The following is a 24,418-nucleotide window of genomic DNA, read 5'->3' on the forward strand; positions in this document are numbered from 1 at the left end:
TCTCAATCCTACTTTTATGCCACTCCCTGGTCCTCTGCAAGCATTTGACATGCGTATTAAGTGAGTCTCATTGCTCTGTGCAAAACGCTGGCCTTTGATTATTTTCAATTATTAAATTATTAAGCAGATGTAAATTGAGGGTGATAGGGATATGAGAAGATGGAGGGCTGGAGAAGTGAATATTTCAAATCTTTCTATTTATGATTCTGCACTGAATCTGCATTTCACTCCCATATCTGTACCAAGAGGTTATCAGTGGGAAAGAAACTCCACTATCAAAATGGACACAGTCTTCTCAGGAGCAGTCAGTGGTTAATTGGGACACGAAAACACAAGTCATTATCTTTGAGAAATCTGAAGCAAATTGAGGCAGGTTGTCACCTCTCACCAGGAAACAAATTAGTCCTGTCTTTTAAAAGACTCTGCTTTCTCCAACTGCTGACTGGGGATTCCTGTCAACTGCCAGAGAAATAGGGAGAGTGTGAGTAAATGATACTAAAATAGTGGTCACAAAAAAACCCATGAACCCATTTATGCTCCCGAATATTTCTAATTGATTTGACTAGTATGTTAGAATGACAAAATTTGTGCTAACCTTCAGCTCCAGAAAATTCAGATGCCATCTTCAAGTTGAAGCCAGTAGTACATCAGCCTGTTTGGGAAGAGTTCTTGTATAAAGGAAAAACGCCATGAATTATAGACAAATAGCTCTTCCTCTTGGCTAACTTACCTTTCTAAACTTCCTACCACTGGGAGAAGCATATAGTTCAGTTTTAGTGCAAAAGAAAGAGAGAAAAATGATAAAACAGAAGACAGCATACTGGGTTATAAGGGTTGTGAACAGGAGAAAACTTGAGGCAACTTCACTTTTTCTAAAATTTGTGAACATGGAAATGATTATAGTGGAAGAGAAAGAAGAGTGCACTGAGGATCTGTTCACCTGGGCAGATCATTATTTCCCAGACCCCATCTTTCTCACTGGTAAAATCAAGAGCCTTTAATGGCTTTGAGGCCTCTTCTGGTTTTAAATGTCTGTGATTTGGTAAAGAAATACTTTGTTCCAATAAAGCACTAGCATGCTTTAATTTCACATTTCTTTGTCACTGAACAACAAAGTCTATCCACTGGTTCTGTAACTCAGCCCTCCCCCCCAAAAAAGATGAACTCTTTCATATACAGGGGACTGACATAGTATAAGCATTTATTTTACATACATTCAAGTTATGATCGCTGAAGAAAAAAGAATTATAATTTAAGTAGTGTGAGCAGTTTTTCCAACCAGTCCATCCACAAATGGACCAAGTTGCCCCCAGTGGTCACTAAACACAGTTTTTCCACCTTTCTCTCCAATTACTATTCATAGCTCATCCACTGAGAGCCACAGCGCCTAGCCAGACTGCTATGTTCTACAAATATGTTCTGGTTTCACAGATAAAACCTTCCAGATGTGCTAAGGCAGAAGTCTTGCTTCTATAATTTTTCAGGGCAAGAGTTATGCCCTTCCAAGCTCATCTCCGCAAAACATGGCTTAGGGTGGAGGCTGCCTGGCCTTTTGAAGGTAAGTTAATGGTCCCCCTTTTGAAACCAGTAAGACATCCTCAATTCTCATTCAGAATCATTGTCCCTGAAGAATAACACACATTTGCTGCAAATAAACCTGCAGTCCCCTCCTGTGAAATCTTCTGCAAAATCAGCCTTCTTTCATTTCTTCTCATACCCTTCCCCTTCACTGCAGAATGATAGTTTTCCTCCTGGAGTAGGGATTTGGTTCTTGATTTACACCCAGACTATTCTCCTTGTCAAAAAGTTGGATGGCCCCATCCTTACACTTCTCCCCCCAAAATATTTTCTTGTTTACTCTAATATTCCTAGACTGACAATTTTTTCAAACCTTTAATTTCTAGTTACCCTTGTCTTACGTGATTTTGAGTCATTCTCTCTTCTCATAGTTTACTGTAAGTAGTCAGGAGGAACCAAGCTACTCCTTCAACACTTTGCTTAGAAATATCCTCACCTAAAATCCAGTGTCATCTCTTGAATTTCTACCTCCCAGAAAACATTGGAAAACAAATACAATTCAGCCTCTTTGCCACTTTGGACAGAGGATCACCTTGTATCCATCTCAAACAACAGAAATTTATTTCTCACCATTCTGGAGCATGGGAAGTCCAAGATCAGGGCATGGACAGATCCACTGTCTGGTGAGGACACACTTCCTGGTTTGTGGATAGCTGTTTTCTCACTGTATCCTTTTAGTAGAGAAAGCTAGCAAGCTTCTGGGCATTTTCTTGTAGGGACACTGATTCTATTCATGATGGGTCCACTCTCATGACGTAATTACTCTCCCAAACCCTGCTTCAAATATCATCACCGTAGAATTAAAATTTTGTTACATGAATTTTGGAGGTAGGGCCCACATATTCAGTCTACTGAACTCTATAACAGAAGTATATGTTTCTTTTATAACACTTTCTTTCACCATATTTGCGCATTTGAAATGATAACCCCTGTTGATTTTAGTTTCTTTTTTTGAGACAGGGGCACCCCACATAATCCAGGCTGGCCTTGAACTCTGGGCTGTAAACATCAGTGATCCTCCTGCCACAGCATCCCAAGTGCTGGGATAACAGGCATGCACCACCACACCCGGCTCATAATACTTTCATAATCTAAACTTATTTTTGTTGTTGTTTACTTGACACCTTAATTCTTGTAGGCTTCAGGAATTAAGGTCATTAATTCCTTAATTCTTGTGATTCCTGTAACCTTCAAGAAGATCAAAATTGTTGATCTGTACCCATAGTATTTAGCACGTCTTGAACATATTAATTGCTTTGTAACTATTTCTTGAAAAAAGAGTGAGTGAACAAGTGAATGAATGACCAAAAAGACCATATAACCAGGTCTCCTTTCTCAATGTGTTGAAATCATCCTATTCTCAAGTCAATTCATAAATTATGTCAAGTTAAAAATGCCTTCAAAATACTTTGAAGAGATAGTCATCTCTTCCAGCCCCTCCTTTTGCAGATGAAACTTCAAATGGGAAATTTCATACCCAAGTAAAGCATAGTTGACCCCCTTGTGCTCACATTGTTTTCCAGAGGAACTTTTGTTATTAAAGTAAGTGCGAAGCAAATTAGGAGGTACCGTGTCATAGAAAAGAAGGTCCTCCAGCTAGTGCAGTTAGAAGGTGTATGACAGGAGAGGTTCTGTCTTGGGGCTAATGTGCGTTTAGTAAAAACTGAAATTAAAATGAAAGTGACAGTATGAATTTATATGCAAACACTTTAATTGGAAGGTAAGAGAGGATAAGGACAGGACTCCAGCTTGAATAGTACCTGGAGAGGCACACCGTGATGAAGAGGACTAGATTGGCCCACATGCACAGGCAGGAGGCAGTTTTAGGGTACTGCAGAGGGCTGAGGTCCAAGCAGCCCTTATCTCAGCCCTGGCTTCTCAGCTTTGGAGCAATCCTCATAGCTTGAGGGCTTGTTCCTTCCCTAGGAAATGGCTTCGTCTGTTTGCCGTAGTTTTACTTGTGTGAGGTTCTGCTTTTCCTGCGACCCAGGTGACTATGAGATCAGGACAGTTGCTGGACACTTTCAGGAATTGCTCCAAGGGGAAAGGGTGTGGAATTGATGTTGTAGAGGCTCATCATCAGATATTCCTCTGAGCCTTGAAAATTACTTAACTCTATCTTGGTGTCCCCCATCTTACAGGGGGATGAGATAGCCTAGGTAAATTTAGAGGTAATAAACTTTGTTCTACCCAGTTTTCCCAAATGAGTAACAAGCCCATGGAGCTTAGAAGAATTTGACCCAGAGTTTGACAAAATGAAAGTCAAGTCAAGCTTTGTTCTACTTTTAGCTACCTGTTGGGCACTTTAGGCCCAAGCAGAGTTGTTTTAACAAAAACTTCTAAATCCCTGAGTAGTTTGGAAGAAAACACAAATCATGCTTTTAATTATTAACAGGTGAAGGGCCCAGGAGTTTATCTTTTGTCACTGTGGTGGTCCCTGATTAGGTCATTTTCATATACCAACTCAATCCTTCTTAGCAGCTCTGTTACCTGGGATAAATTAATCTTTGGAAGTTTCTGTTTCTTCCTCTGTAAATAAGAAGTTTTACCTGTTGTTTAGAATTAGGAATTTCTATATAAGTCACCGCACAACCCCTGATGTTTAACCGAGAATCACGTTTATTGTTTTTTTGTTCGTTTGACTATATGCACCCATTGCATCCACTCCCATTTTTATACCCAGGAACAGTAGCTGAAAGTGCTTCACTGTGCCTTAACGTGATTCCCTAAAAATGTACCAAAATCCAGCAGTGTTTTTTTTTTTAGTGGCTTTGTAACAGCACTGAAGTCTGAGAGACTAGTCACTATCTTCTCAGAAAAAATAAATCATTACATTATATCTACTTCTTATATTTATGTTGTCACTCTTGTGTATGTACTATGAAATCCACAAGTCAATGTTCTCAGCAGGCAAAACTCAAAGCTGCGTCATGTTTTGCTTTGTAGCTGGCCTTTGACAAACCAGTATCCACATGCCCTGATTCTGCTTCCTGAGGGACAGTGGTGTGGGCAAGTGGCGTCTGTGATTGATCTTTGAGTGACTTGTAGTTTATCAAGGAGCAGATATAATTTCTCATGTATCTGATTAACCTTCTCTGAAAGATTGCCATCATTCCTGTAATGCCAGCGGATTATTCTGCACAGGGAAAGATGGATATCAGCTCATTTTAATCAATAGCCTACAAAAGGTGTCACCTGACTCTGCCTGTGGTTATCTATAATGTCTGACCCAAAGGGTACTGTCATTTGTCAAATAACTTGGTTCATTTAAAGCACCTAAGAAATGGAGTTTCCTTTATTTTAAAACAGTTTGGAGAACAATGTATTAGGTTAATAAAATGCACGCTTGTTTTCTGGACAATATTCTATCAAGAAGAGCAGAATACAGTAGATACAACCCAGGGCTGATATGGCCAAGGAAGGACATATGTCCACCCCAACTCATACTATGAATTATTGGGATGGTGAGTTATTGGGATGTTTGGAGCTAATGCTGTATCTGTGGTGTACTTTTCTGGGGTCTCTGAGAAGAGTCCTTTGGAATATAAATTAATCATTGCTTCATATTCAGCCATGTAGAGAATGCACATCTCCATATTTGAGAGAAGGGCTTCTGTTAGAGGGAGGGAGGTGTAAATTGTTAGGAAGAATAATCTTAGTGTGCAATAAGCTCCCTCTCCACTGTCAGTTTAGGGGCCATGCTAATGCCTCATAGGAAACTCCTGTTTGAAGAAACAATGAGTCAAGCAGAAAAATGCTATTCTCCCAAATAAATGTTAGGTGACAGAATAAGAAATCTTTCAGGAAGCATTTCACCTGGCACAAACCCTCCAAAGGCAAGAAACAAATCAGAGTTTAATTTTTTGAGACTAACAGCGAGCCAAACAAGCAGAGTTTACATTGAGAAAACTTTTTAGTAAGAAGAAATCCCACTTGTTGATTGTGTGTGCTAGTTCATGGGCAACTGAGGTTTTGTTCACAAAATCTTTTTCTACACCAATGTCTTTAAGACTTCTACCTAACCTCTGTTCCAGCCGGTTCAGCGTTTCTGTTTTAATATTTAGATCTTTAATCTTTTTATTTTAGTTTAGTGTATGGTGAGAGATATAGGTCTAGTTTCAATCTTTGGCAAGTTGAAATACAATTTTTCCAGCACCATTTATTAAAGAGGCTATCTTCCCTCCAGTGAGGGTGTTTGGCTCCTTTGTCAAAGAGGAGGTGGCTGAGTGTGTCTGGAGTTGTTTCTGCAGCTTCTAATTTGTTCCACTGGTCCTCAGGTGTGTTTCTTTGCCAGTACCATGCTGTTTTTATCATAGTATCTCTGTAGTATAGTTTCAAGTTGGGGCTTGTGATACCCTCTGCCATGTCTCTGTTGCCTAGAATTGCTTTTGCTATTCTAGGTCTCTTCTTGTTCCAAATGAATTTTTGGATTGTTTTCTCAAGGCCCATGAAGTATGCTGCTAAAATGCTTCTGCACAGCAAGAGAAACCACCAGCAGTGTGAAGAGACAACCCACAATGTGGGAAAAATTTTTCACCAGCTGTCCCTCAGACAAAGGTCTACTATCTTGAATCTATAAAGAACTTTAAAAAATCAGACCTCCCAAATTTAAAGACCCAATCCAAAAATGAGCATCTGAAAGGAACATACATTTCTCAGACAAAGAAGTAGAAATAGCAAATAAACATATGAAAAAATGTTCAACATCACTGGTCATTTGAGAGATGCAAATGAAAACAATGCTGAGATTCCACTCACCCCAGAAAGAATGGCTGCCATCAAGAAATCAACCAATAACAAATTCTTGCAGGGCTGTGGGGAAAGAGGAACCCTGCTCCACTGCTGGTGGGAGTGTGGACTGGTGCAACCACTGTGGAAATCAGTATGGAGATACCTCAAAGAACTAGGACTGGAAGTCCCATTTGACCCAGCTATTCCCCTCCTGGGTATCTTCCCCAAAGAATTAAAAGAATCATATCACAGTGATATATGTGCTCCCATGTTCATAGCAGCACAGTTTGTAATAGCTAAAACTTGGAAACAGCCCAAGTGCCCATCAACTGGAAACTGGATAAAGACAATTTTTTTTTAATAAGATGGAGTACTACTCAGCCATAAAAAACAAGAAATTAGAGACATTTATTGCTAAATTGATGCACATTGAGGCGATACTCTTAAGTGACATAAATAGGACACATGTGTAAGTACTGAATAGTTTCTCTGGTGTGAGAAGCAAAGTATAAATAAGGATCAAAATGTATAATAGATAATGTGAAATAGGAAAAAAAAGGTACAAAGGGGAAGTGGGAGGAGTAGGGGAAAGGAGAGATGGAATTAGTATGAGAAAATGAAAAAATGGAAACAAAGTGTAAATAGGGAGGGATGGAGGGGTTGAAGGGAGGGCAGGGGAAGGGGGACAAAACAAGAACCAAGAGAGATTATGTAAAGGTGCAAATTTCCAATGATGAATGTCATTATATTGTATACATTGAGAAAACTATAAGAAATCTCATATAAAGGTTGACAGTATCCCCAATTTATTAAATATGGTAAGGAGGATTAAACATACTCTTTGCCATGTGTCCCTGGAAAGCCTAATTTCATCCCTTCCTCTCTAGGGTTCAGATTATGCCTCTGTAAAAATGAGAATCATGTCAACCTTTCTGAGTTGTTGCTTATCTTCAAAGAGGTAACGTTATAACTGCACTTGGCATTTTCCCTGGTACAGAAACACAAGTCTTCTACTTATTCATAAAATGTATAATAAAAAGTCTCCAGAGTATTGATAAGGAGATGGAAATATTAGTTATTCCAATTTGATCACTATACGTTGTGCACATTTATCAAATTATCATATTGTGCCCTATAGTTATGTGTGTCAACCAGGGTGTACGTGGCTGTGAGTTATTCTGTGTTGTATAGAATAGTAGCTTTCAGGCTATGCTACATTTTATAAAACAGCAGTTTGCTCCATTTTGACTGCAAATGCTGAGGCAGAACTGACTTAATAGCTTATCTGTGCAAATAGATATCCACCAGATGTTGGGCATAACAAACTTATTGAAAAAAAAAACTCCCAGCTGCATAGAACAATAATAAGATACAAACTAATATACAAATTAATTGTGATAATAATTGCCATCCATAAACTTATCAAATTAAATGAGGGGCACATGGACACATGACATATAAGAGTTATATCGGAGAAAACCAGGCTTGTGAGCTTATCAGACACATCAGATCAAGGAATGATGCCACCTCTTCATCTGGATGGTATAAAAGGAGGGGCACCCAACCCTGGGGTGTAGCAGTGACACACAACAGCCTGTCATCCCATCAGAGCCCAGGATGAATGCATCATGAGGCTGCATGATGAACTGTTTTCTGTCCCCTGGCATCAGCTCAGTACAATCTCTGCTTGATGTGGTCCACTGAACCTGCCTGCTTCTGAACTTGGACTTTGAAGCAACTCTATACTGTGCCTCTAAGAAGCCCTTGGTCTACAGTCTTTATCTGGCTGCCTATGGTGACTTTTCACATCTCCGAGAGCTCTCTGCTTACTCTTAGCACTACTCCTTCAAATCTTACAGCCTCTGTTAAGCCTTTCTTAGCTGTTATATAACCTGTATATTATTGTGTGACCCATGATGTGTGACTTGAGTGTTGCAGAAATTGGTAATTACAGTTGAAGTAAAAGAACCTGTAGTTGCCCAGCTCACTGGCTATTGAGGTAAATCTTCAGTAGTTGGCCAGAAAAGATTGGCAGAATAGACATATATCATGAATCTATTATTATTCAATAAATTCTGACATTATGTAAAGACACAAACATGTTTGGTCTATGTTACTAGCATAGTTCACTCATGGCACTATGTATAGGTATCATTTTAAAAATAAAAGACAGGTCTTTTCCCTTTTAAAGCAACCCAGTCTTCTAGAGGCAGCTAGCTTTATTATCATAGTTAAGACCAACTACAAACTCAGGTTAAAATTTCTCCTCTGCTACTAATTTAACTGTGTGAACTTTAGGAGTCTTGGTTTCCTCATCTTTGAAATATGAATAACAATGTCAACCTGACCATTTTTCATTTCCTCAGTTTAAATTTTCCCCAAGAGTTATATGTAGATAGAAAAAAGAATAAATAAGCAAATAGTTCTAAAAGGTTTAGTATGAGGAACAACTTTCCTGCTTCTCCCTCCTGGTCTATAATCTATCCCAGGGATAGCGAACCTTTTAGAGCTTTCAGTGATACAAACAGCTCGCTGTGGTACGTATGCCGTAAGTTCGCCATCACTGATCTATCCTAATGGAAAGCACTTTCACCTGTTTGGGGTTTTGCTGTTTAATTTGGTTTTGACTTTCACATTTAACACTGCTACACTGCTGTCTCTTGATTCTTCAATTTCAAGGATCATCTTTTAACTTACTAGAAAATGAATTTTAGCTGTCATTCACATACCTTCCTGATATAAATAAATTATAATTCTGATTAGATCATTAAGCCATGATTATATAAATAAAATTATGCAGTGCTGTTCCAAAGGAAGCAATAAAACAAACTTATGTTTTAGATATAAAGTGGCTCCCAAAGACTCGTGTTTTGAGGGCTTGATCCCCAGTGAAACAGTGTTCAAAGGCGAGGCCTAGGGAGGTGTTTGGATCACGGAGGCATTAACCTCACCAATGGCTAAATGTGTTGGTGAGTTCATGGCTGACTGTGCTGTTAGAAGTTAGGGCCTGGTTGGAAGAAATAGGTCACTGGGGGCAGAACCTTGAGGATATAGGTATCACTTGCCTAGGAAATCTATTGGGAAGGAGCCCAGAAATCTCAGCATGAACATTGACTAAACCCTGCTACTCTCAGTTTAGCCTGGTATATTCTGGCCCAGAGATCTTCCCCTGTATTATCTGCTTAGAAAGTAAAATACAAGTACTCTTGGGGATGGGGGGTCAGTCACCTGAGTGCATGGAATACAGAGCATATCTGCAGGACTGACTTATGCTAAACAACATTTACCTGTCAGAGCTTCATAGCTCCAATTCCAAGGGAACTTGATCCCATCAATTCCTAATTCTAGGAGAGAAAGTTAAGCTGCTTTGCTGTCTTTTCCCTTCTGCCAGCTTAAGATTCAAGATTTCTTGTCTGCTAACTATAATTGCTTACCAACATCCCCAGATTGTATTAGTAATGCCTCTCAACAATACTTGTTGTCCTTTATATGTTTACATCTGATTTTAAAATCCATGTACTACTATTTAAAGAAGTTTAGAAGGTTCTTAGAACCCTAGTAGGGCTATTATGAAGAGGAAATTAGGTAGCATAGAAAGAAGCCACCACAGGGTCTGCCACATAATCATTGTAAGTAAATTTTTTGCATTTGCTAGTCTTTTACTCTTCTAAAATCATACAAGTACACGAATATTTGGTCAGCTGTACATGGTCAAACAGTGTGCATAAGAGATGGCTCTGTGAGGTGAAGACCCAAGGCGTTTGCCTGGTTTATTCTGGTCTCCCTGTTCTTAGGCTACCTGTAAGCCATGATTATTTCAAACAAGCATAGAGTGTCAGTTCCACCCAGCCACTAACATGGTAAGGATTCACAATCTATGTTTAGCATCATGAGAGCACATCTGAGTATCAGAATGCAGATCCAGTTGCTAGTAAATTTCTACTGACCCCTATTAGAGAATGAATTGCCCATCTGAAGTTGCTGCCTCTCCTCCCCAGGTGTTCCCTTGTACCAAGTTGAGCAGCACACCTCAGGTGGCCCTGTGAAGCCAGCAGTCTTTCACTGCATGTGGGAATTTGTGCTGAGTTCCCAAAAGCAACTCTTTATCCTTGTGCAATTTCTGGCCTCCAGAGAATTATAAAATAGAAGACAAGAGGAAAACAAAGGTTTAAAATGATTCTGTGTATGAAAGCCTAAGATACCACTCAGTGAAGCTTTGCTGAGACCTTTCATGTTCCGCAATAAAGTATTTTTTGGCTATGCCCCATAAACTGCTCAAATAATCCATTAAGATAGCTGTAGAAATCAGCATAGCAAACTATCAGCGAGCTAGCTTAGTTATTCACCGGTTATTAATCTTCTCCGCTCAGGGTCATATTGTCCTGTCTTCAGCATTTTTCACAGTGCCTGATGATGTCCAGAGTGTTAATGGAGGTCCTGGAATGTGGATAAAACAAGCATGATAATCCTTTGACTTGATGTCATTCTAGGGATTGTCTTCAAACTTGGTACGCTGCCCTGGCAAATGAGCATGAAAGCACCTGTACCATTTATCTAAGTGTTTGTACACTGTTCTGGCAAGGAAATGTCCATGTACAACGATAATTTCCTTATGATACTTTCACTACCACAAATTGTTTTGAGCATCTGTTATCAATTTTAGTAGCTGTCAATTCCATTTTCTCTTTAGTTTTCCTGTAAAGTTGAGGTAGATTTTGTCTCAGGTTAGAACCCCTCAATATTTCTTAGGATATTTATATGGACATTTTTTTCTCTAATTAAATTTTATTCCCCCACTCCCCAATGAATGGGAAAGAAGTCTTTCTCTGAAAATTCTTGCACTTTAAACACATGATCCCAGCCACAAATGGGTTCAGTGACCATAATGATAGGATGATAAGGAGAATGTTGAAGATAATAATGATGATGATAATGTACATCAAGCACTTAAGATGTTCATCATAGCACATGCAGCCATAGGGTTATTCCAAGTTACAAAACAAATTGGCTGACTTACAAGTCAAGTAACTTGCCTGTAATCAATCAACTAGCAAGTGTTAGAGCTAATATTTGCATAGAGATATTTCTTACTTCAGATGCCAGTTTCTTAACCACTTGTAGCCTGAAAGAGCACCCTTCTATCTAGAATCTGAGCCCTTTTGCTACCAGAATGTAGACAGCAGTTTTCAATTTGTGTCTTCATGGTTTAGGTATCTACCTTTACACCTAAAGTAGATGCTTTTTCTTGGGATTTCTGTCTTCAGCAAAATATCAGTTGAGGTCCTATAGGACACGGTGTAGGATTTTTGGTATTTACTCTGAGCTGAATGTGGAAGCATATGTGTTTCTGTTACAATCTTAATTATCATTTATTGATCACTTACTGTGTGGCAAGATTTGCTCTTAAATGTTGCTTTTATTTACTCATTAAGCCCCAAAGTATAAAGGATACATTATTATTATCATTAAGTCTGAAAAAACTGAGGTATTAAGAAATCAAGTAACTTCTGTAGGGTCAAGATAGTGATAGGAATGAAATTAAACTCAGTGATTCTGGACCCATTCTACACCATCCACATTTTTAAGCCCTAAACTAAACAACTTAGGGATCTAGTTGTCTAACGTATGTATATATACATGTGTGTGTGTGTGTGTGTGTGTGTGTGTGTGTGTGTGCATGTTAGCATTCTTTGAAATGAATTTTTTTAATTGGGAATTTTTAAAAATTCACTTATCTTTGCCTCCTCTGGAGGCTGCACAAATAACCAAGACATTACTAAGCTGAGGGCATTTGACAGTAAAGTCTAATGATGCCTTTCTGGCTTTCCTAAAACTGCTTCTTTTTTTTTTTTTTTTCCTAGAACTGCTTCTTGCCATTCTTCTCTTGGATCCTTTCTCACCTCAGCATTCTGGGCTCAGTCAGATTCCCATTTCTTCCCCTCCCTTCTTATATCTTGACTCCTGGGAGTACCTCTGGTTCTAACACATCATGTCACATTCTATAAAAATAAAAAGAGAATTAGGCAAAGCTCATTTATATCTAAACACTGGCAGCCACCCAAACGCCTCTTTCACAGTAAATTAATGTGAGCAGTGAGCTGCAGTCATATTGGAATGGAAATCTTTGGAGTCATCCAGACCTGAGGTCGAATACCTGTTTTCTCCTTCGAATTAGGTGTTTGGCTTTGGGGAATATATTGAGACTCTGGTACATTGTCTTTCAGATGGTGATAATAATTATACCTCTATTGTAAAGTTGTAAAGTTTCATGGCTAGTGCTCGTTTATTCTACAGATATTTACTGAATGCCTATTATGTGTTGGTAGCTATGCTGTGCATGAGTTGTCTATGCTGAACAAGACAGACATGTTCTCCAATCTCACAATGCTTATATTTTAATGCGATTACGATGCCTTTATGTAGTACAAATCTGGCGTGAGGTTAACACACAAGGTCTGTAAGTTTCGGTGATGTTAAGGATGATGATGTTTAATGATGGCCATAGTGGCCCTCATGGTATTATCACCATTTGACCAAAGACACAGAATGATAATTCCATTCTACAAGAACTAGGCATCAATAGGAAATATGCTTATTTTCTTTTTTCTCCTCATATAAATAATCTACCAGATAGCCATCAAACAAAAGGGAAAATGAAAATGTTTACTATACACATTCCTTGAATACTTCAAGTCTTGGTGAGGGTAATAAAGGTAAACATTTCCAAAAATCATAAATGAAGGATACCTCTTCCAGCCCTTAGGTAATTGGTCTTCCTCATTGGCAAATGGCAGCGTTATTTGTTTTTGTTTTTTAACCAGTCAGCCTTGTGGATGCTACATTTTTCATATGGATGTTTTACCTCCTTTTCAAAACTGTGCTTTAGTGATTCTTTCTGAGCTTTCCACCTTTCTCATAAGTTTCATAATTCCTTCTTAGGGGTTATTTTCCAGTGACATCTCTTTCCTTTAGGAATGTGCATTTATGCAGTCCTCTGACTTGAGATGCCAGAATATTTTTGGTGCATGAAGTGTCTTTGGATTTAACGCTAGCTTGAAGCATCTGGCAATCAAACATAAACTCATGTACTTAAGCATTCATGCTTGAACCAGAAATTACTTTGTCATCTTCACTGGCTTTTATTAAGCAGCCAACATCTGCCTTGAAACTATGACTTACTACAGTGAGCTCTTCCCTTAGAATGTCACCCTCTTCTTACTCTTAAAATAGGTTTCTCCTTTACTTCTTTTTCTGAGAAAATCCTTGGCACCAATAGTAAGAATAATAATAGTGTAGCACTTTGTAGCACTTTATGGTTTATGAAGCATGTTAAAATCTATTAACCCATTTTGAATTTCATAGTCATCCTGGAATACCAAATACCATCACCTTCAAATTATAGATGAGAAAACTGCAGCTCAGAGGTATCAAATGATTTCATAGTGGTTACTGATGCATCAGCGCTATATGGCCAGAGCTGGTTTTTAGGTTTTTAGACACTAAATTGAGTGTTATATACATTTCATCATGCTAACATTTTTAGCAAACGTATGTCAGCATCAAGACATGGCTAAAAGAAGGCCTTTTACTCCCGGAGAAATACCTTCTAGCTACCATTTCTGAGGTCAGTTCTGGTCCTGGGCTTATTTGCAGTGAACTGCATGTGCAGTTTATTTCTGGTGCTTCAGCATTGTTTGGGAGTTTGGGCCAAGGGAAAAGATGGTGGGGTGTTCCATGGGTTGCCATGTTGCTCAGGTGCGCACTGACCCCTGTGTGAATGGTGTATTCTGGGATCATGAAAAATGGAAAGTCCTAGTATGGTGGCAAAAAGCAAGATAATCTCTCTTGTGGAAAACAAATGGATAATATATAGAAAGAGTTTAGTAAATTATGGAATGATCTACAGACCCAAAGGTTCATGTGCCTTGCACATCTTGCCTGTTTGAATGAATTAATCAATTTTTCTTACCTATGTCTCTGAGTATTGGTCTATTTGATGCTTCAGTGGTTTGTAAAGCTCCGTTCACCCTTTTCCATTACAATCTGGAGAAACATCCTAGTGACTTCAACATAACACAAATAATGTGTACGTATTTGTTGGAACCTAGGTTGACATCTTGTCTCACTATCTTCCCTATCAATAATGAGCTGTTATATTCTAATGGTTAATCTAAAAAGTGAGCCCATTTCCTCCTACATTTAAAAAGATGGAGGAATAGACATTTAAATACACACAACCACCCATCCACCAGTAGGAGACACTGTTTGTCTTAGTTCGATTAATTAATGTTTCCAGAATGAAGAAGTTGTTAGTTTTTTCAAGTAAACAAGGCCTAGGCAAGATAGATCTTTCTCCTTTTTGCTCTTAATAAATCTCTTTCTAAAGTATCACACTGATTTTTAATACTGACCGTTACTCAGTATTTCCAAACAGTAGTACAGCACTGTTATACTAGACTGCTTCACTTATCACCATGGTGAGCTCAGTTGAGCTCAGTTCGCATGCAGAGGATAGTAAATGCAAGTTTGGAAAGTATGAAGCTTTAGGTTAAATCAGAACACTTCTTAAGTTCCAAACAGCCTTCTGGTGAAAGTAGAATATACAGGCTGTTTGCAATGACTAAATTTATAAAGATACAGCTTGCCCAGCAAAGGTTTTCTATTTTAATAATTTTAAAACCAAAGAATAGGATGTTGTTCAACAAGCAACTGCCTTTTTTACTTTAAAAGAAAAAAGAAACTCTACAGGACTTGAAAATATTACTCAGTGGTAAGAGTCCTTGCCTAGCATGTATAAGGCCCTGGGTTCAATCCCCAGGACCACAAAAATAAATAAATGAATAACAGTAAAATAAACTACAATGAAATAAACAAATAAAAATTATTTCATGGCCCCATGCCTTCACCTTGGTGTGACTGTCCTTCATCTGAAATGTGCTAACCTTGGTGATTGCAAGGTAGAGCACTCTGCTGCTTTCTGCCTGTCTTTTTGCTGTTTCCTGTATTTCATCTCCTTTTCTCTATCTTCTGGTTTCCCCATTCTCCTCTACCTTCACTGTCCTTTACATAGATTAAGTTTTAAGTTATTTGATGTGGCTTTAGATTTTTATGTCCCCTGAACCTGATTTTAAAAACATGAAAAGTTGTAAACATCTCTCTGAAAATAAATTGAATTAAGTTGCTTTTTACTTCTTTGACCTTCAGTTGATTTTTTTCTCTTTTGGGGTCAGCAACTCTCAATGAAAAAAATGTTTCCCTCTCTGATGTGGAAGATTGGACTCAATGTGCAGTGACCCTCAAACTTACTCTACAGGGTAGTTTCTTTACAAGAGTGTATTTCCCAGCAGTTTGTGTCTTTCTCCTCAAAATGAAGAGCAGTAACAAAATCTTAATTCAGGAGTCTACTGACTTTCATTCTCCTTCTTTTAAATTCCCTTAAGGGTGAATATAGATCCCTCTCCAAAGCAGGCAATACAATAGGGAGTAGAATCTCTTTTAGTAAACCTAACTCAAAGTGGGCATTTCAGCAATTACGGGGGACTAGGAAATATTAATAGTTATCCCTACAATAGAGTGTCAGGAAAAAGTTCACTTAGAATTAGACAGACCCCCAAATACATTAGTCACTAGGGGACCAGACTGCTGGTGGATAAAAGGAGACGTCTGATTTTGTAAATCAATCCTACCCACATCAAATAAAGGAAGGGTAGCTAAAAATGTTCACTAAGAAATTAATACCCTACTTTTTAAGCTTCATATGCTACTGAGTGACCTCTTCTCAAATCTATAAGCAAACAAAGAAGTACTGCTGTAGAATATGAGAATTATTGCCTCTTTCCCAAAATGCAGAGTTTTTAAACTCAGGAATCTGAAAACATGTAGGATGTTGCTGATGAGAGCAGGTTAAGCAGAAAGGAAGGACTTTTCTTCTGCTGAGGTTTCAGCACCATCTACTGTCCAGAATATTATATTTTCCTCACAAGGTAGCCTGCATGATTGGGCCCTTCCGTACTTTGCATGTAATGTCAATGGAAGGCATTGTTTTTGGAATTTATTTTTCCTGCCTCAAGGCATACATTTGATTTCTTTTGTAATTTAGGTAAATACTCACTTGCTTTGTGTCAGTAGATGCAGGAATAGCCCCTCAGATGCAGTAGTACATTTCTTTAATCAGCAAAAACTGCATTGTGCCATTCACATGCATTGTTGATGATGGGATTCACTTTATTTCCCTGACATTAATGGGATATCTTTGGGACCCTTTTCTTTTGCCCAGTAGCTCAGAAGGGAACATTACTCCTATAACTCTGAAACAGAACCTGAAAGAAACAGGTCTGTATTCCCTTCTTTGCAAGAGAAAGAATTCTAATTGTTATTTGATGAAAATGTTTCTTCCTGAGTAAAAGATATGTCTATGGTTCCCACTTTTGATTCTTTTTAAATCTTCCATCACATTCAAAAAATGTCATATGGTGATTTTAATTATACCTTGCCTTGAAGATATAATTTATTTGTCATTGAGAATGGCCTTTTCCAATAGTCCTTTTAGACTGTTGTTTTTTTAAACCATAAAGAAAGCTTCAAAAAGAAAATGAAAGGATAAATTTAGCCTTCCTGCCACCCCACCCCTTTGTTATTTACTTGCTACTTCGCGTAAGGAATATTCTTTTATAATAGCAACTTAGGCATCTTACTTTCTTCACAGTAAGAAAGACATCCTAGCTAAAAGATAGCACAAATCCCAAACCAGGAGGTTTGCTTTCCCTAGTGGTAGGTAAAACATAGGAGCAAGCAAACTGGTTGACCATGAATGATTTTCAGACAAATTATAATTTGCTTATTAAAAACAAACAACTTCTTATTAATAGCTGAACCCATTTAACAAATTTGGGAGACAATCAAAATCATATAGGTGTCATTAGAACAATATTCATAATTGAATAGGTGCTTTATGCTGCACATTTTGACCAAGCAAATCTTTGATAATCATTTGGCTGTTTGCTTCCCAAATCCCCATACTTGGCTACCGTCAGTTGGCATGTGCATAGCAGCTTCCATCTGAGGCAGTCAAGCTTATTAAACCGTGCCACTTTGTGTTTTTTTCCAGTCCTTGAAAATTGATCGTTAAGTATTCTGCTCAGGGGCTATTTCTAAATTGCTTTACAAAGGCTCTAGTTTGTGCTCAATTTGACTGGGGTCAGAATTTGCCTTGTGATTTCTTCCTGTGTCATTCGTCATGTTGCACAAGTTGTTCAAAGAACCAGGTCACAATACAGCATGACACAAATCATTTAAACACCTTGATTCCTAAAAGGGCCCTGCTCCATTGCTGTTTTTCTTTTCTTTTCTTTTCTTTTTATTTTTTGCTATCCTTAAGGGGCAAGATAAACTTATTGTGTTCCCCTTCCCATTCAACAGAGTCACATTTTACCTATGTTAACAAAAAGGTAAGAAAACAAGGGGGTTGTTGAGAAAAATTTCCTATGTAAAACTGCTCAAAAGAAAACAACTCTTAGTGAAAGTAAATGTTTAAAAGTAATCAAATGTTTAATTTCCAGAAGACTAGTAATAACCAAAATGGGTATGTGGAAACAAAGCAAATAGAGCAGTATATCAGTTAATTAAGAGAACTCATTCAGGCAGGTGCATTGTTAGGCAATTTCATTGTTTAGACATCGAGAAGTTTTTACATGAAGTTAAGACAGCTACATCACTGAATGATATAATGTTATGGAACCACTCTCAGGCATGTGGTCCATTGCTGATCAAAACATTATCAGGTGGTATATGACTGTATGTGGAGACCTGATATTACCAGTGGATGGTGATACACTGAGTGTATTTTTTTTCACTAGAACATTTTTGGCAGTTAATGCCTATGCTTAAAGTCAAGACCCAGATCTAATTCCCTGTCTGGGAACAGGGATGAGAGAGAGAGAGAGAGAGAGAGAGAGAGAGAGAGAGAGAGAGAGAGAGAGAGAGAGCGCTTTACCCAGATCTGAGATCTTTAAAGGGAATTTATCTTTGACTAAAGTAGGAAGCCACTGAAGCAAAAAAAGACATAGACCTAGCCAGGTGTCATGGTATACTCCTGTAATCCCAGCACTCAGGAGGCTGAGACAGGAGAATTGTCATGTTTGTAGGGCAATATAGTGAGTTTGAGGCCAGCCTGAACTAAATAGGGAGACCCTGTCACAAAGGGGGGGGGGCTAGACCTGCATAATCTAGGGTAGAATGCTCTATATTTTGCAATACTATAGGTACAAATCCCAGATCCCTCATATAACCTGATTCAGGTTTTTATAACCACACAACAGAAAGACGTGCATATGAGAAGGGGGAAAAACTCCATTAAAAGGCGAACATCCAAAGTAAAATGTAAAAGGCCATGAGAAATAGTCAGCAAACACAACAGAAGTAGCCATAATGGAAGAATGCAAAAAGGACGTTTAGTCAAGTATGTGTGGATTTCCCAAGAGTGACCGCACCCCTGTCCTGCTCATCCCACTTTCGCGTCAGCACTCCATCCCGCACTCTCGTAATCCCACCTACTGCCTGGCAAAATGGACTTGTTTTGGAAAAGTAACTCAGACTGAAAAGGACAAATTGCAAGTTATCGTATGTTTGTTTGTTTTGTTAGCTGCTTTAAAATGTGTAACAGACTATAACAATTAGAAAACTATCAATTTTTCTTCTATTTAAGGATAAGTTAGTCTCTAAAAGCCAAATGTGATTTTTTTTTGAACCAGGGTCTTGCTATGTAGTTCAGACTGGCCTTGACCTCACTATATAGCCCAGGCTGGCCTCAAACTCATGTTGATCCTCCTGTCTCAGCCTCCCAAGTCCTGGTATAACAGGCATTTGTCATGCCTGGGAAAAAAGATAAATATAATTTTAAGTATAAGGTACTTGATGAAATAGGTACTTGATGAAAATAGTAACATGGATTTTCTCCCTAGTGTGAATTGCAGAAATTTACTGTTTACATTTTAGTGAAGTGATTTATTTCTTTTATTCATTCTTCCTCTTAGTAGTGGGATAATACCTGAATTTTAAATAATAACTGATATAGAAGTAGAGTTAGCTACCTTCTTAAATTTTCTGTGGTATATTTTAAATACTCATATTTAAAATACTAAAGCAATCTAAGCAAACTTTCCTCCCTTCCCTTCTCCACTTCTTCCTCTCCTCTCCTCTCTTCTCCTCTCCCTCCACCTCCCTTTCCCAGCACAAATTAGACACTGAAGATGCAGGATGGTGAAGTAGACTGGAGTGCTCTATGTAGTCATGGGTGTATGGGCTCAGAACTCTAGCACAGAGATTATCATGGCTAGGTGCAGAAAGATAGCCCGCAAAGTTAAGGAGTTAGGTGTACTGAACAAAAGCATTACTTGATTAAGCAAATGAATAAATGTTTCAGAATAAAACAGGAACAGCTGCTTGGCATGGTGGCACACACCTTTAACCCAGCACTCAGGACACTCAGGCAGGAGAATTTCAGTGAGTTCAAGGCCAGCCTGAATTTCGTAGCGAAACCCTGTCAAAAAAAAAACAAGGACAGGAACAGTTATATACGCACATGATCTCAAGATACAGCCTTCTCTCTCCCTCTCTCTGTCTCTCTGCCCCTCTGTCTCTGTCTTTCTCTCTCTCTGTCTCTCTCTCCCTCTCTCTGTCTCCCCCCCCCCTTTCTCTCTCTCTCTTCCCAGGTTTGTTGGCTTCAGGCCTAGAATCAATGGCCTCATTAACACATTAACAGTGAGCATGTTCAGTTCCTACACCTTACTTTTTCAAAACCAAGCTCTCTACTAAAAAGAATCACAGCTCCAGGGATAAAAGGTTGATGACTGATTCTAGGCATGTGCAGGAAAAGCATCAAATGGGCCTAGAACATCTTAATTGGACTAAAAAGTAAGCAAGTAGTGACTGATGATGAAATGTCAGAATGACCCAGGAGCTAGCCTAAAGGGACTCTCACTAGTCAAAGTGGAGACAATTTGAGCATTAAAATAAATAATGATAGTAATATATAGTGTATATATATAGTGCATAGTAATATACTGTAGCTTATGAAATAAAATAAGAAATTCAAGTTTATGCCAATATATGTAAGTAAATAAATGATGAAAGGAGGAAAGCTCTTCTCTACAATAGAATGTCAACTGGCATGTGTAGATGGATGATGTGAGGATGGATCACCATTTGGCAGCTGTTGCAGAGATAATTGGTTCAGGTAAGAGTTTTCAGGGGATTTTAAGGCTGGTGGGTAACAAGTTTGAGGAGCATCAACGTATAGGTGTAAGCTCAGAATACCTCTCTGCAAAATACTTGAGACAGAGAGAGAGAGAGAGAGAGAGAGAGAGGAGAAAATTTCTAAAGAAAGACAGACATAAAGAAATAAGCAAATTCAGTAAAATATTAGCTACTGTACTGGGGGAGTCTGTGTGTGAAGGCAGAAAAATTCCTTGCACTTTTGAAGCCATCTTTCTGTATGTTTGAAATTATTTCACAGGAAATGATTTTTTCAAAAGCAAGAAATAAAAGACAAAATGTGGACTTAGGGACTGAAATTAGTAATCAGCACAGGTGCAAGGCTGGAGTCGGTACGGTGGCTTCTTTTCTTGCGCTGCATAGTCAACATAAATCAAGGTAAAAAGGAATACTTCACCATAACTTCCTGATGTACAGCTCTCATCTTCACTGGGCACCGGAACAGCCATGTTCAGATCTTCAGTAACTTAGCTTTAACTAACTATTAGGAGTAGGGACAGAGCGAGGTGTAAGATGTAGTCCCTGACTCCAGAGACCTGATTGCAGGAGGAGACACGGGGTGGCAAAGACCACTGATACTCTGCGTCAAATTTAACGTCGAAGAAATAGTTGATGCTGAGCTGCATGGAAGAAAAGGGTGACCATGAGTTAGGGTGTCAGGCAAGGCATGAGGGTGACACCTTGGATTCATAAGCTCTCCAAAAACACAGTAGACTTCATTTAGCCTGGCTTGGCATGAGTGAAACCTGGCATCACCTCTCTGATGGCTTCTACCTTCATATGAATACTTTTAAAAATGTAGGTGAATGTCCTCATGAGGACATCCCACGTCGTGGATTTATTTGTTTGTTTTTTACTTTGTTCTATTTATTTCTTTGAGGGCTGGGGAGAAGTTTAGAAACATAGTTTTTTCTTCTTCAAAACATTTTCTGGAAGACTGAGGATTTGTTTTCATTACACGTGAACATAGATGAATACTGCTCTGCTGGATTTCATGAAAGTCTCAATTCAAGGTCGAACATACATGTTTTCTGAAATCCAGTGTGTTTATTTGGACACATGTTCTTGTTTACATATGAAAGGAACTGACACTTTGTCTCCATGAACAAATTTGAAATAAATTCATGAATCCAAATTGCCTTTGATTTGGGTCTGGACTAATTACTAAGGAACCATTCAGGAATGCTAGCCTCAATCATTATATCTTAGGAAACTGCAATTAATTGAGGAGCTGCTGATTCACAGAATTATACCTCCAGTAAGGGAAGAATTCTAAGTCCAAATGCCAAGTCCAGAGCAGAATATCAACAGTCTCCTCACTCTTGCAGTGTCTATAATAAAGTAAATGAACAGGATAGGAAGTACACAAGTGTTAAATAAAAAACTGCATACAGAACTCAGAATTTTTTTCATTAAATTTGCGACTTATTCTGTTTCAATAAAAAGCTTGTAAGAAAAATGAACACTTAAAACACAAGAGTAGTTACACTGTTCAGAACTTCTTGAGAGCCTACACATGAATGCGATTCAACTACCCTGGTTTAAATTTAATCACCTGTCTTGAAGCAGGTTACTCTGCAAGTTGAACATCTACATTATGCCTTGAAAATTCAAAGCAGAATGTAAAATTATACAAAGTCAGAAACTTCATCAATGCAGCACAGCTACACAGACATCTGCTTGTAGTTTTTATATCCAAAACCTTTTGTTCACACTTCACACAGATGCCCTGTTTGTAGGCACCGCCCTGGCAGTAATGAGAACCTGATTGGTGTGCAGGGATTTACAAACTTTGTAAGCGGAGAGAACTTATTGTTTCCATGTGAATCAAATCTTGCCTTTTTTGAAGTCAAGGCTTTATTTTCATTCAGTTTTCTTCCACCACTTTCTGTGGTGTTCCTTGCACTCTTGTTCCACGTATCTGATGTGGTAACAGTACCAAGTTTCTTTTCACATTTTTTTTGCACAGCATCCTTCTGCTGACTATCCCTTCAGCAGCAGAAGCCCTGGCAGCTTGAAAACATCAACATACCCTTTCATGTGTTCTGACTATGTGAGAAAGGTCAAATTATTAGGAAGTTCTCCCTTATAAGGAACCAAAATATGCCTGTTTGTTACTCTTTGCTTTATACTATGGGGCAATACAAAATAAGTGATGAAGCTTTTGCTTGTAAACCCTTCACATACTTGAAAACCACCACCATGTCTCTCTTAATTTTTCTTTCTAGTGGTAAACACTTTCAATAATTTTAGCTTTTTCAGATATATTAGATTTGTTAGATCCTTCACGAGACTAAGTGCACTAATCTGTTGGTGAATTCAAAGGACATTCTTTGTAAGTTGTGTTCTGACTAATGCAAAATACAACTACATTATTACTCCTTGGAATGCCACGTGCAATGCCACATGCAGTGAATGCACGTTAAGGTTGCACTCATTTTCTTTGGCAGCTGCACGCATTCCATGCACAATGAAACTCTTATCCTTGTGAACTACCACTTCTCCAGTGTATACCTGTGTAGTTAAGTTTTTAAAGTGTAGCATTAAATTTCATCTCTGATAAAAATTAGTCCAGCTTGAAATCACTGTGAATTGTAATTCTCATCTAATATTTACAGTGTCCCTTTTAGATGTGTGTTTATCCAGCACTGATTACATTCTTATTGAAAAAATGTGACCAACTATAGAGTGCTAAAATTCCAACTCTGAGATGTTACCTCCAGGATTATTGTTAGTATTAATAAAAAATCCTTGTTGTGGCATTTAACTATGAAGAGTTCTCTGTCCAGTCCTCCTTATGTCATGGAAGGTGAGCTCCAGGCCTTTGAAGAATCTCATGTTTAAAAATCTCCCTATAAAAATTAACTGTAAAAAGGAAGATGAAACCCTATCCCCAAAAATCAGTACATTCAAGGGCTGGGTATTTAGCTCAGTGGCACTGCACCTGCCTCGCAAGCGCAAGGTCCTGAGTTCAATCCCTGGTACCCCTGGTACCCAAAAAATAAATTAAATAAATAAATAAATACATTCGTAAACTTTGCTAACAAAAGGAAATGAATTAAGATGACTGAAAAATACACATTAATTACTTTACTATTAGACACAAAGTGAATTTCTTGATACTATGAAAAAAATATAAAGAAATTGTCAACTGAAGTGGAATGGTTGGTATGGTATAAGGAAAACAATATCAAAATGAAATTCTTGTCCATAGGCCCAAAAGCATTTGTTTTTACACATAGTATGAGGTGTGATAAAAATTAAGGTGAATAATTTTTAAAAATTTATTACAATAAAATATATATTGTCATTAATTCCCTTCAAAATTCCAATCACAGGCTACCCACTTGGGACCCCTCCTGCACCTCAGGAGCTTTCCTATCAATAAATATCTTCCTACTTAAAAAAAAATCCCAATCACTTTGAACACATAACTCCCATCATTCTGATCACTTTCTGAAGCAGTTCTGGAAGTCCTCTTTCATGAATGTCTAGTTCCACTGTCATAGCTGCCTTGATGTCTAGAACCGATTGATTCGTGGTCATTTTAACTTTGAGTCTGAGCCAGAAGCCTCACAGTGCCAGATTCAGTGTGAATAAGGTGGATGAGAAAACACAATGATGTTTTTATGAAACTACCTTTTTGCTAAGTGGCTCTTGGCAGCAACATTCACTACATTTTTTATGAAACCCCAGAAAGACACTAATGAAAAATGACTTAGAGAACTCCTTCAAAAAGTGGCAACAGTGATGGGATAAGTGTGTTCAAAGTGAAGGGGATTGTTCTGAGGGGGATTAATGGAAATATATTTTTACTGTAATAATATTTTTTAATTCA

At 38.2% G+C, this 24,418-nt stretch overlaps 1 protein-coding gene and 1 pseudogene across 11 annotated transcripts in view; one reads left to right on the plus strand and one right to left on the minus strand.

The window, feature by feature from the left end:
• Window positions 1–24,418, plus strand: part of Cntn4 (contactin 4) — a 955,384-nt gene that overhangs the window by 884,724 nt on the left and 46,242 nt on the right. The gene's annotated exons all lie outside the window — the stretch shown is intronic.
• On the minus strand, window positions 22,245–24,126 carry LOC110351077 (cysteine-rich PDZ-binding protein pseudogene; annotated as a pseudogene).

This window comes from Heterocephalus glaber, unplaced genomic scaffold (assembly GCF_053883595.1).
Source record: "Heterocephalus glaber isolate CG9 unplaced genomic scaffold, H.glaber_assembly_v1.0 deba00001472, whole genome shotgun sequence".
NCBI lineage: Eukaryota > Metazoa > Chordata > Mammalia > Rodentia > Bathyergidae > Heterocephalus > Heterocephalus glaber.